Source organism: Pristis pectinata, chromosome 4 (assembly GCF_009764475.1).
Source record: "Pristis pectinata isolate sPriPec2 chromosome 4, sPriPec2.1.pri, whole genome shotgun sequence".
Taxonomy (NCBI): domain Eukaryota; kingdom Metazoa; phylum Chordata; class Chondrichthyes; order Rhinopristiformes; family Pristidae; genus Pristis; species Pristis pectinata.
The window spans coordinates 29056330-29067587 of record NC_067408.1 but is presented as its reverse complement, the minus strand read 5'-3'; positions in this window follow the sequence as shown (position 1 = coordinate 29067587).

Genomic DNA, 11258 nt, shown 5'->3' with positions numbered 1-11258 from the left:
TCTAAGTCATCATAACTACTACCAGCATCTATGGAGGAAAGTGGACAGTCAATGTTTCAGGCTGGGACCCTTCATCAGGACTGGAAAGAAAGAGGGGAGATAGCCAGTATAAAAACGTGGGGGGAAGGGGTGGAGCAAGAGCTGGCAGGTGATAGGTGGATCCAGCTGAGGGAGGATGATAAGCAAGTGGGGCAGGGGGGAGAGTGGGAATGAAGTAAGAAGCTTTCTTTCCAGTCCTAATGAAGGTGTGTTATTATGTGTTGTTATGTGGTTATAATAAAGAACTACAGTTCCCAGTAGGCAATGCAAGGGGTCACATGGGAGAAACAGGAAGTGGCTGAAAAGAGTGGGAAAGCCAGCCAGCCGGTTGCAAGCTGTTGCAGCCTGTTGTTGTTTTGTTGTTTTTCAATAAATGTTCAGATGTTAAACCTACGCCAAGTTTGTCTCGTGATGAAGAACAAATATAACATGGTGTCAGAAGTTGGTGTGAGGTCTGAACAAGGAAAGTAAATGAATACTGTGTGCAATTGAGAAAGATACTCAGTGAGTACGAAAGAAAAGCTGTAAAAAGACGGAGAAAAAGCCGGCCGGCGTGGCAAAGGAGCACATTGTTCCTGAAGTTCAGTTGTCACCGGATTTGCCAAGAGAGATTCGGGTGAGAGGCCGAGAGTTCCTGTTATGGATAAGCTAAGTCCTCCCAAGCCTATACAGTTTACTGGCAATCTAGCCGATAATTGGAAACGCTTCAAACAACGATTCAACATATGTTTAGATGCTAGTGGAGTGGGAAGGAATGATGAAAAATTGAAAGTGTCTATTTTTCTGCACGTGATTGGCGAAGGTGCTTTGGACATCTATAACAGCTTTCAAGTTGATGAGACAGCTTTTGAGTTGGGCACCTTGATGGAAAAAATTGAGGAGTATTTCATCCCAAGTAAAAACATCACATTCGAGAGATATATTTTCTTTTCCTGTGACCAGAAACAAGGTGTTAGCTTCGACCAATACTTAGCTGAGCTTCACACACTGAGTAAGTCTTGTGAATTTGGAGATTTGAGAAACTCACTAGTTAAAGACAGAATAGTTTGTGGAATCCCAGATAATGGACTCAGAGAAAGACTGTTGCGTGAAAAAGATTTGACCCTGGAAAAGGTGGTGAATATGTGTAGGTCAGCAGAAACCACACGAGCACAAGCTAAGGAGCTGTACAGAGCAGACACAACAGTACATGTTGTGAAAACAGAGAAGCAGCTCCCAAGGTGTTTCCAAAAGCAACAGCAAATCAAAGAGGAAGGCTCAAACAGCAAAAGCAGCAGATGTGGAGGTAAACACATTCCAAAGATGTGCCCTGCTTATGGAAAGTCCTGCAATAGCTATGGGAAGAAGAATCACTTTGCAAGGTGCTGCAAAGTTGGGGCTAACAAGGGAAAGGTGCACACAGTTGATGAGAAAATGGAGGAATTCTTTGTGGATTCTGTACAGACTGTGGCTGCTGGTAAAACAGAATGGATTGTTCCAGTAACTGTGAATGAGACAGTAATTCCATTCAAGCTTGACACCGGAGCTCAGGTGAATCTGTTATCCGTGGATGATTATAAGATTCTCACAATAAAGAGTAAGATTTACCCTGTGAAGTTAAAAGTGACAGGCTACACTGGAGAGAACGTTCTGTATGGTAACCTTTAAGCACAAGGGGCAGCACTTAAGATCACAACTACTGATTGTAGAAAAGGGAGTACAGCTAATATTAGGTCTGAGTGCGTGTGAAAAGCTCAACCTAGTGAAAAGAGTTTTCATAGTAGTTTCACATACCAAAGATGACCACACAACACTCATGGAAGAGTATGCAGATGTCTTTGAGGGGCTCTGATGCTTACCTGGTGTACACAAAATTCATATAGATGAGGCAGTGGCTCCTGTTGTCCATGCATGCAGGAAAGTTGCATTTCAACTTAGAGATAAACTTAAACAAGAACTAGCATGCATGGAACAAATGAATGTCATACAGAAAATTGAAGAACCTACAGACTGGGTGAGTTTACTGGTCATTGTGCAAAAGAAAAATGGAGCATTGCGGATATGTCTAGACCCAAGGGATCTCAATAAAGCCATCAACAGAGAGCATTTTAAATTGCCATCACGGGAGGAGATCATGTCCTGGTTTTCAAGTGCCAAATGGCTTAGCAAGCTTGATGCATCATCTGGGTTTTGGCAGATGAAGCTTGATGAGGCAAGTTCGAGACTGTGTACTTTTAACACACCACAGGGAAGATATCACTATCTCCGACTGCCATATGGGATCCTGTCCGCACCAGAAGTCTACCATAAAACCATCCACATGATTTTTGAGGGCATACCTGGTGTCGAGACCATCATCGTCTGGGGGTCCACCAAGGAGGAACACAATACTCGACTGAGGCAAGTGCTTGACGTGACAAGGAATGTCAATTTGAAATTAAATAAAGAGAAATGTGAGTTTGGTGTGAAGACACTGACCTTCATAGGAGATGTCATATCTGAGGAGGGAGTGAAGCCTGACCCAAGAAAGACGTCAGCCATTAAAAACATGGAGAGGCCTCAAAACAAAGAGGAGGTGAGGCGTTTCTTAGGGATGGTGACTTACCTGGCTAAGTTCATCCCATGACTGTCAACAGTGTCAGCACCACTTAGGTCACTCCTTGAGCAACAAAATGAATGGATTTGGTCTCATAAGCAAGAAGAGTGTTTCCAGACATTGAAAAGAGTCCTAACTGTAGAGACTGTGCTGAAGTTTTATGATTTGGAAAGGAGTATCAGGATATCAGCTGATGCGTCCCAGCACGGCCTTGGATCAGTACTACTGCAGCAGCATGATGGCAAATGGCAACGTGTGGTCTATGCATCAAGGGCTTTAACAAGTGCGGAAGCCAACTATGCACAAATAGAGAAAGAGCTTCTCACCACTACATATGCATGTGAAAGGTTCCATCAGTACATCTATGGGCAAGTTATTGAAGTGGAGACAGACCATAAACCATTGGCCTCAATTATGTCCAAACCACTGAATGACTGTCCCATGAGGATACAGCGCATGTTGATAAGGCTGCAGAAATATGATGTGAAGATGATCTACACACCAGGAAAATATACGTTTGCCGCTGATGCTCTGTCCTGAGCAGTCGACAAGACAGAAAAAAGTGACCAACAGGTTAATGCAGATATACAGGCCTATGTTGACATGATTGTCACCTCTCTTCCAGTATCTCCGGATATCTCAGAGCAGATTAGGAAAGCAGCAGAGGCAGATGAAACAATGAAAGTACTCAAAGATACAATATGGAAAGGATGGCCAGCAGCAAAGGATGACTGTCCAATGTGTATTCGGGATTATCGGGCATGCAGAGCTGAACTGTCAGTAGTGAAAGATATGGTTTTCAAAGGGAACAGGTTTGTGATTCCAGTGTCACTACGCAAGGAGATGCTCCAGAAGATACACGGTGCATCTTGGGGACGAAAAATGTAAACATAGAGCACGTGAAGTGATGTACTGGCCAAGAATGAACCAAGATATCAGCCGGACCAATGCTTCATGTGAAATATGCCTTACCTATAGACCAAAGCAGCAAGCAGAACCACTTACACCACACCTGCGGAAACAAGTACCAGACCAAAAAGGACCATAAAACCACCTCAGAGACTGATTGAAAGCTGCTGAGTGGACAAGGGTTCTTGGCAGGTTTATAAGGACAAAGTATTGTGTTTTTTTTTCTTTAAAGGGGGAAGATGTGTTGTTATGTGGTTATAATAAAGAACTACAGTTTCCAGTAGGCAATGCAAAGGGTCACATGGGGGAAACAGGAAGTGGCTGAAAAGAGCAGGAAAGCCAGCCAGCCGGTTGCAAGCTGTTGCAGCCTGTTGTTGTTTTGTTGTTTTTCAATAAATGTTCAGATGTTAAACCTACGCTAAGTTTGTCTCGTGATGAAGAATAAATATAACAGAAGGGTCCCAACCCAAAATGTCGACTGTCCATTTCCTTCCTACCTGATCTGCTGAGTTCCTCCAGCTTCTTTGTGTGTTGCTGCAAATTTCCAGCATCTGCAGTCTCTCATATCTCCCTAACTACTACCAGGTAATGTGTGTAACATCCCCACTGTATGGAAATTTAAGAATGTTAAAGCTGGGCTTTTGCACTGAGCCTTGTATCATGCAGCTCAATGGATCTCAGTGCTTGTGGAACTCCACCCATTTGAAAGAAGTTGATGGCATTGTCTCAGTTTTGGTTGTTCCATTTGGGAATTAATAAATTCAGCAATTACATGTTGAGATATCGATGTAGCTAAAGTCAACAGAGTTCATCTTTAAGCAGCCTGATGCATCAAAGAGCTGTTTTTTTTATTGCATCTGTGCATACATATGACAGTAAACTCAACTTTGACTTTGACTTTGGCTTCATTCACAGTCACAAACCAGGCTGTAGCCCTGGTGAGAAGAAGCTAGAAATCAGGTTCCAACATCTGCCATGATATCAGGGGAAAAGCAGCTTTCACTCACACTGCCAATAATGAAAATCCAAATAGGTCCACTGTGGTTTGTAGATCTGAGTGTTAGGTGCTGGTCAGCCTCTTCCATGTCTTCTGTATTGTGTTCCTCAAAGGACAGGACCAATGGAATGCCCAGGCAGGAACTATGTAGAGCTTCCTCTAAATACCCAGAAAATTTTACAAAATCCCTTGTGAGTGCTTAGGACATGCATTTTCAAAATTGTAAATGCTACCTCAAGTCAAAATAATGTTGCAGGTCCGCACTCTTGCCAAGATCTTATCAATGGGTTAGCCATTCAACTTTAAATTTTAAATTTTTTTAAAAAGTTTTATTTATAACGTGGTAACAGGCCCTTCCAGCCCAATGAGTCCGCGCCGACCATTTTAACCCCCAAATTAACCTACCCGTACATCTTTAGAATGTGGGAGGAAACCGGAGCACCCGGAGGAAACCCACGCAGACACGGGAGAACGCACAAACTCCTTACAGACAGCGACGGAAATCGAACCCCGATCGCTGGCGCTGTAATAGCATTGCACTAATCGCTACGCTATGTGATGAATGAATTTAAGAATTAGAAGATAAGCTGGAAGCATAAAGGAAACAGAAGGAGAAATTGTCGCCATCACCCATTTCACATAAATGCTGCAGGTGTCCATGCCAGCTATTCATTCAAGTGGAATTTCAGTAGCAACACTTTCCACCCCACTTAATTCACCTTTACAGGACTTTTGTTTACAATCAGATCTTTGCACTAAAAATCCTGTTGTATCCACTTAATTTCTCTCCCTGAAACAAATATGACAAAAGATAAATTGTATAATTAATTACTTGTGGATAAAAGCCATGAAGGTGACACCTGTGATACGGGAGTGGGGGGGCTGCATTTCAAGAAAACGGCCCATAGCACAATTTTCCCTAACACAAATCTGCTTCATCTGCCTCTACCACTTCCTCTGGCAAATTAAGAAAAAAAATTGCAGGTACAATAACAACATTTAAAGGACACTTAGACAGGTACATGGATAGGAAAGGTTTAGAGGGATATGGGCCAAATGTGGGCAAATGTAAGCATCTTGGTCGGCATGGACGAATTGGGCTGAGGGGTCCATATTACTCAATGAGTCTACGGTTCTGCCTATGCATGCGCCAAGAAACACGAGTTGAAAAGTAATAAGTTTTGTATTTATTTATTTACTTTTTTCATATAAATTTCGTAAGAGCAATTTTTATTCATAGTAATTTGTGAATTCCACAATGGCAAATTTCTGTTACCTGAACTGCCATAATGCAGGGGTCACCTGTGTTTTGTTTTAGAATTGTAGGCTTTTACTGTCAATGATTGATTCAATATTAAATAAATGCATTATAACGTTTTTTAACATACCTTTTGATTATTATTAGACAATAATGTATTATAATCATTTAGATTTTTTGCATTATACTGCATTAATTCTACTAATTAGTATTGCTATAGTGTGGATATATATTTACATATCAAATTCTCTGTTATTAAGATGTTGATGATAAAGCAGCTGAATGAACAAATGGGTTAACCTTCCTGCCTGGAGGTTTTATTTCTGGTCAGCAGCATTAAATGGCTGTACAGTCATATCCGGTCGTTGTCCTCTGTTTGTGAACTGTAATCCACTAAAGTTAATGGAATGAATTTTGGTGTTAGAATTCAATGTGCCAACATCACTGTATGGCATGTTTACAGCTATCAGCTAGGGATAAAGCTCCAGACAAATATCCATTCACTCCTGCAGCCAAATTTCAAATCTACTTTAATAGCTGTGTTTCCTTACAACATTGGCCATTTCTGCCCATGGAATTTATGTCAGCTCAGAGAGCAATCCCATTCCTCCAATAATTTTCCCCTGTAATTTATTCTCCCCACATTTCCATCAACAACCCCATATTCTGCCATTCAACTACACTTTAGGAACAATTTTCAGTGGCCAATTAGTCTACCAACCAGGAATATGGGAAGGAACTGGAGCACCCAGTGAAAATTCATGCAATCACAGGGAGAATATGCAAACTCCACAAAGACAGCACCACAGGTTAGGATGGAACCTACGTCACTGGATCTGTGAGGCAGCAGAGCTACTAATGAAATGAAAGGCATGAAATCTCTTCTTTAATGTTTCCATGCAAACAGAATATTACGTTAATTTGGCCATCATACTTTTAAAAACCCCTAACATGAGTAGTTGAGGAAACAGGAAAAATATAACATCGTTTGGCACAAGTGACCACACCATTATTTAAGATGTCTGTTTCCCATTGTCCAGTTGAAAGGTACTTCCTTCACTGGGGTCTCAGCTCAATAAACCAGTTATTGACATACAGGCCTAGCAGTGGACTTCAGATATTTCTGGTGTGCGAAAGGACTGGTGCGTATAAAACCAGCACTAAATCAGAAGTCACAAATCATTATGAAATTGTGACAACCTTGCTCTATGAGCACATAAAGCTGATTTGCTCTTATTTGGAGTGTTGAAACCTGGTCTGCATGTTCCACAGACAGCAGCTGCTTTCTAAACAGGCAGTTGTTGTGACATTTTCATGCCAACCCATAAGTCACTGCTTATCTTTTCCCTATTATAGTTTCTCCATGGCAGTCAAAAGTGAGGGAGAACAGAGGGATTGTGAAAATGGTGAGGGAGGGGGATATCTAGGGAGGGAGCATTTAGTGACACGGGGGTTTCCCAAGGACTTATTCCCTGACAATGGAGCAATCCAATGGGATTTTCAGAGGGCTCAAATCCACACGATTAGTGTCTGCCATCAAATCCACAGATTGTGGAGTTGGTGAACTATACTCACACAAGCTTCCATCTGTATAGAGGCCCCATTATTTTTCTAATAAAACAAAAGGGAGGATTATTTGAACAGAAAACCAATATCCCTTAAGGAACAAATTCTATCACACATATTTCACTGCTTTCAGCGTGACATATTCTTTAATTTGTGAAGCTTACCGGTTACAATTTATTAATCCAATTTCTATCATTAAATAATGAAAATGAGCTGAGCACATTGATGATGGGAAAGGACTCCTGCATTAGGGTGAATCACAACAGGAAGTTTCTGATGAAAACAAAAGAAAACTGCACATGCTGGAAATCTGAAACAAAAGCAGAAAATGCTGGTAAAACTCATCTGTGAAGCAGATGCTGTGAAAAGAGAAGCAGTCAATGTTCTTTCTCTTTCCATAGATGCTGCCTGTCCTGCTGATTTGTTCCAGCATTTTCCGTTTTTGGTATTGGTATTGGTTTATTATTGTCACTTGTACCGAGGTACAGTGAGAAGCTTGTCTTACAAACCGATCGTACAGGTCAATTCATTACACAGTGCAGTTACATTGAGTCAGTACAGAGTGCATTGATGTAGTACAGGTAAAAACAATAACAGTACAGAGTAAAGTGTCACAGCTACAGAGAAAGTGCAGTGCAATAAGGTGCAAGGTCACAACAAGGTAGATCGTGAGGTCATAGTCCATCTCATTGTATAAGGGAACTGTTCAATAGTCTTATCACTGTGGGGTAGAAGCTGTTCTTAAGTCTGGTGATATGTGCCTTCAGGCTACTGTGTCTTCTACCTGATGGAAGAGGAGAGAAGAGAGAATGTCCCGGGTGGGTGGGGTCTTTGATTATGCTCGCTGCTTCACCAAGACAGCGAGAGGTAAAGACAGAGTCCAAGGAGGGGAGGCTGGTGTCCGTAATGTACTGGGCTGTGTCCACAACTCTCTGCAGTTTCTTGCAGTCCTGGACAGAGCAGTTGCCGTACCAAGCCGTGATACATCCAGATAGGATGCTTCCTATGGTGCATCGGTAAAAGTTGGTGAGAGTCAAAGGGGACAAACCAAATTTCTTTAGCCTCCTGAGGAAGTAGAGGTGCTAGTGAGCTTTCTTGTCAGTGGCTTCTACGTGATTTGACCAGGACAGGCTGTTGGTGATGTTCACTCCAGGAACTTGAAGCTCTCAACCCTCTTGACCTCAGCACCACTGATGTAGACAGGTGTATGTACACCGCCCCCTTTCCTGAAGTCAATGACCTATGATTTAAGGAATTGTTTAAGGAGTTTCCCATCCATTTTCCCCTTGGGCAGAACTTCAATAAATGGGCATAAACACATCAAAACAGTTGCTAAATGCTATTTATGCATATTAAAAACAGGTGTAAATATCTCATTTTCTAGGTAACAATCTCCTCCAATTATGTTTCTTCCTACCACTGCACTTTAGTCACTGGAGAGCCCTACCTCTGACCTGGCCCTCTCTGCCCTGCTCAATGCATCCAATGATGAAAATCTCATGGATGCTTTTGTTACCTTGGCCCTTGACTATTGCAGTTTTCTCTTGGGTATAAATATTTGAAATAATTGGCAATAATGGCAGCTTCATTCACAGTACAACAAAGCACAGGTGAAAATTTGTTACCTCCTTGAGGCTTGCACAAGATGGAATGGGATAGAGAGCAAGTAGGAGATGCCCATACCCCCAATAATCTGGAGAGGTTATGGATGCACACACACATATTCACCCAATAACCTGATGGATATGCTCACATGTCCTCCAATCGAGACATGTTCCTGGCATCACCACTCCAGGAGCCTCACAGCAGCCAAAGAAATGTAATTGATTACTTGTGCTACACTGCTGTGGCCATGATTTCTGTAAACTAGACCAAGTGCTCTGGATTCTGCCAGGTTAGCTTTTACTTCCCACCCTCATCTTTTGCCCTCTTGTCTTCTTTCACCCCATCCCCTCATCTACCAATGTCTGTAAATTTGGAAACTCCAAGGTTCAGAGAGCTGTTCTCGGTTAATGTACTGATCTGGAACCAGACTTTTTTTTGTCATCCAGGCCTGATAGCTTGAAGGATTGAAGGCCAGAGTGAAGAAACTATCTTTGTGTCAGAAACTGGAGGAAGCATTATACCGTGCTCGATAGATGCTGAAAACTGCACCTTGGACAGATTAGGATCAAACGTACCCACACTTCAGAGTTTTTTTTCATTGTTTCTTCTCCTTGTATTTTAATAAACACAGCCCCAGATGATTTTAAAACTAATCAAGACAATTAACAAATATTGAACAATTAAGGTTAGTAATCAAATATTCCACAGTATTTAACATAGGCATTAGTCACAAATGATCATAGCTAAAGATAAGATTTTGCAAAACAAAGTAATACATTACAGGTATTTTATTGGAACAATTGTCAAGTTGTGGACAACCTGCAGAAAGAAAAGCTGAGTAAAATACAAACATGTACAATGAAACCCTATTGCATACAGCGAGCAAGCCAATACAACAAATCAAATACATACTCACAATTATTCAGCATGTCTATGCAGTAGGCTTTATACTGATTCACATTTTAATTTCAGAACAGCAGACTAATACATGACATTAAAACAGTGAAACAGTTATTCATTAATATAAATCATTCCAACATTCTGTGAAAAATAATTGATGTTCAACATATATAAATATTTAAATTAAGGATGCATCATTTCTGAATTTTTGTACCTTTTGATCATCCACTAAAATCACTTGAAGAAGCTCATATGTGGTAAGACTCTATAGTTTTGTTAGATTACTGTAAACCAACACCCCTGTCAAATGTGACACTGCTTGATACACATTATTGTATACTATAGGGTCAGATGCTCACAACTAAACTTTTTTGGAAAATAAAGTATGACCTTGTCTTTCTCAATTCTCCCAGAAGAACCTGTGAAAAATGCTGGTGCATTCTCCACGTTCAGGCCATTCCCTATTTTGCCTTATTTTGTACCTTTTCTTCAAAGGCTGGAGGTCCATATTGTGCTGACTGATAAACTGGCTGTGAATAACTTTTTGAAAAAGTCAAGTGTGTAAAACAATGCATTTTGCCTCATATTGAAACTTTCATCTACCTCAATGCTATTTTCCTGCACTTTCCCTATATCTCAATGCTATCACAATCCTATGGAGTAGAGAATTCCAAAGATTTTCCACCCCCTTGTGTGAAATTCCTCTTCACCTCAGTCATAAATGGTCTCCCTCTTGTTCTGAGACAGTGACCACTGATCCCAGACTCCTCAGCCAGTGGAAACATTTTCCTTGCATTGAGCCTTTGGGCCACTTAAAAATGTTATAAGTTTCAATAAGTTCTTCACTCATTCTTTTCCTACAGGCCAGGTCTAATCAATCACTCCTAAGGTAAACCTGCCATTCCAGGACCTGGCCTAATAAATCTAGCTACATTTTCTTCATGGCAAATATATCCCTTCTTAGGTAAGGAGACCAAAATTGTACACAATACTGCAGATACAGTCTCACCAATTCCCTGTGTAACTGCAGTCAGGCATCTTCACTTCTGTACCCAAAACTTCTGTCATAAAATTTGTCATCCTAATTGCCTTCTGCACCTGCTTGTTGGCTTTCAGTGCTTTGTGCACAAGGACACATAAGTCCCTTTGATAATCAACTTTACCCAAACCATGACCATTTAAAAAAAAACTGTTTTTCTGTTTTATGCATTAATGTGGATAACTTCATATTTTCCACATTATATTGCATTTGTCATATTCTTGCCCACAACTCTATATGCACTAACCTTGTAGACCAATTTCTTGTGTGGGACCTTATTGAAAGTCTTCTGAAAATCTAATAGACTACATGCCATTGCCCCCCATTATCTATTCCACTAGTCACATCCTCAAAGCTGTTAGTTAAACAG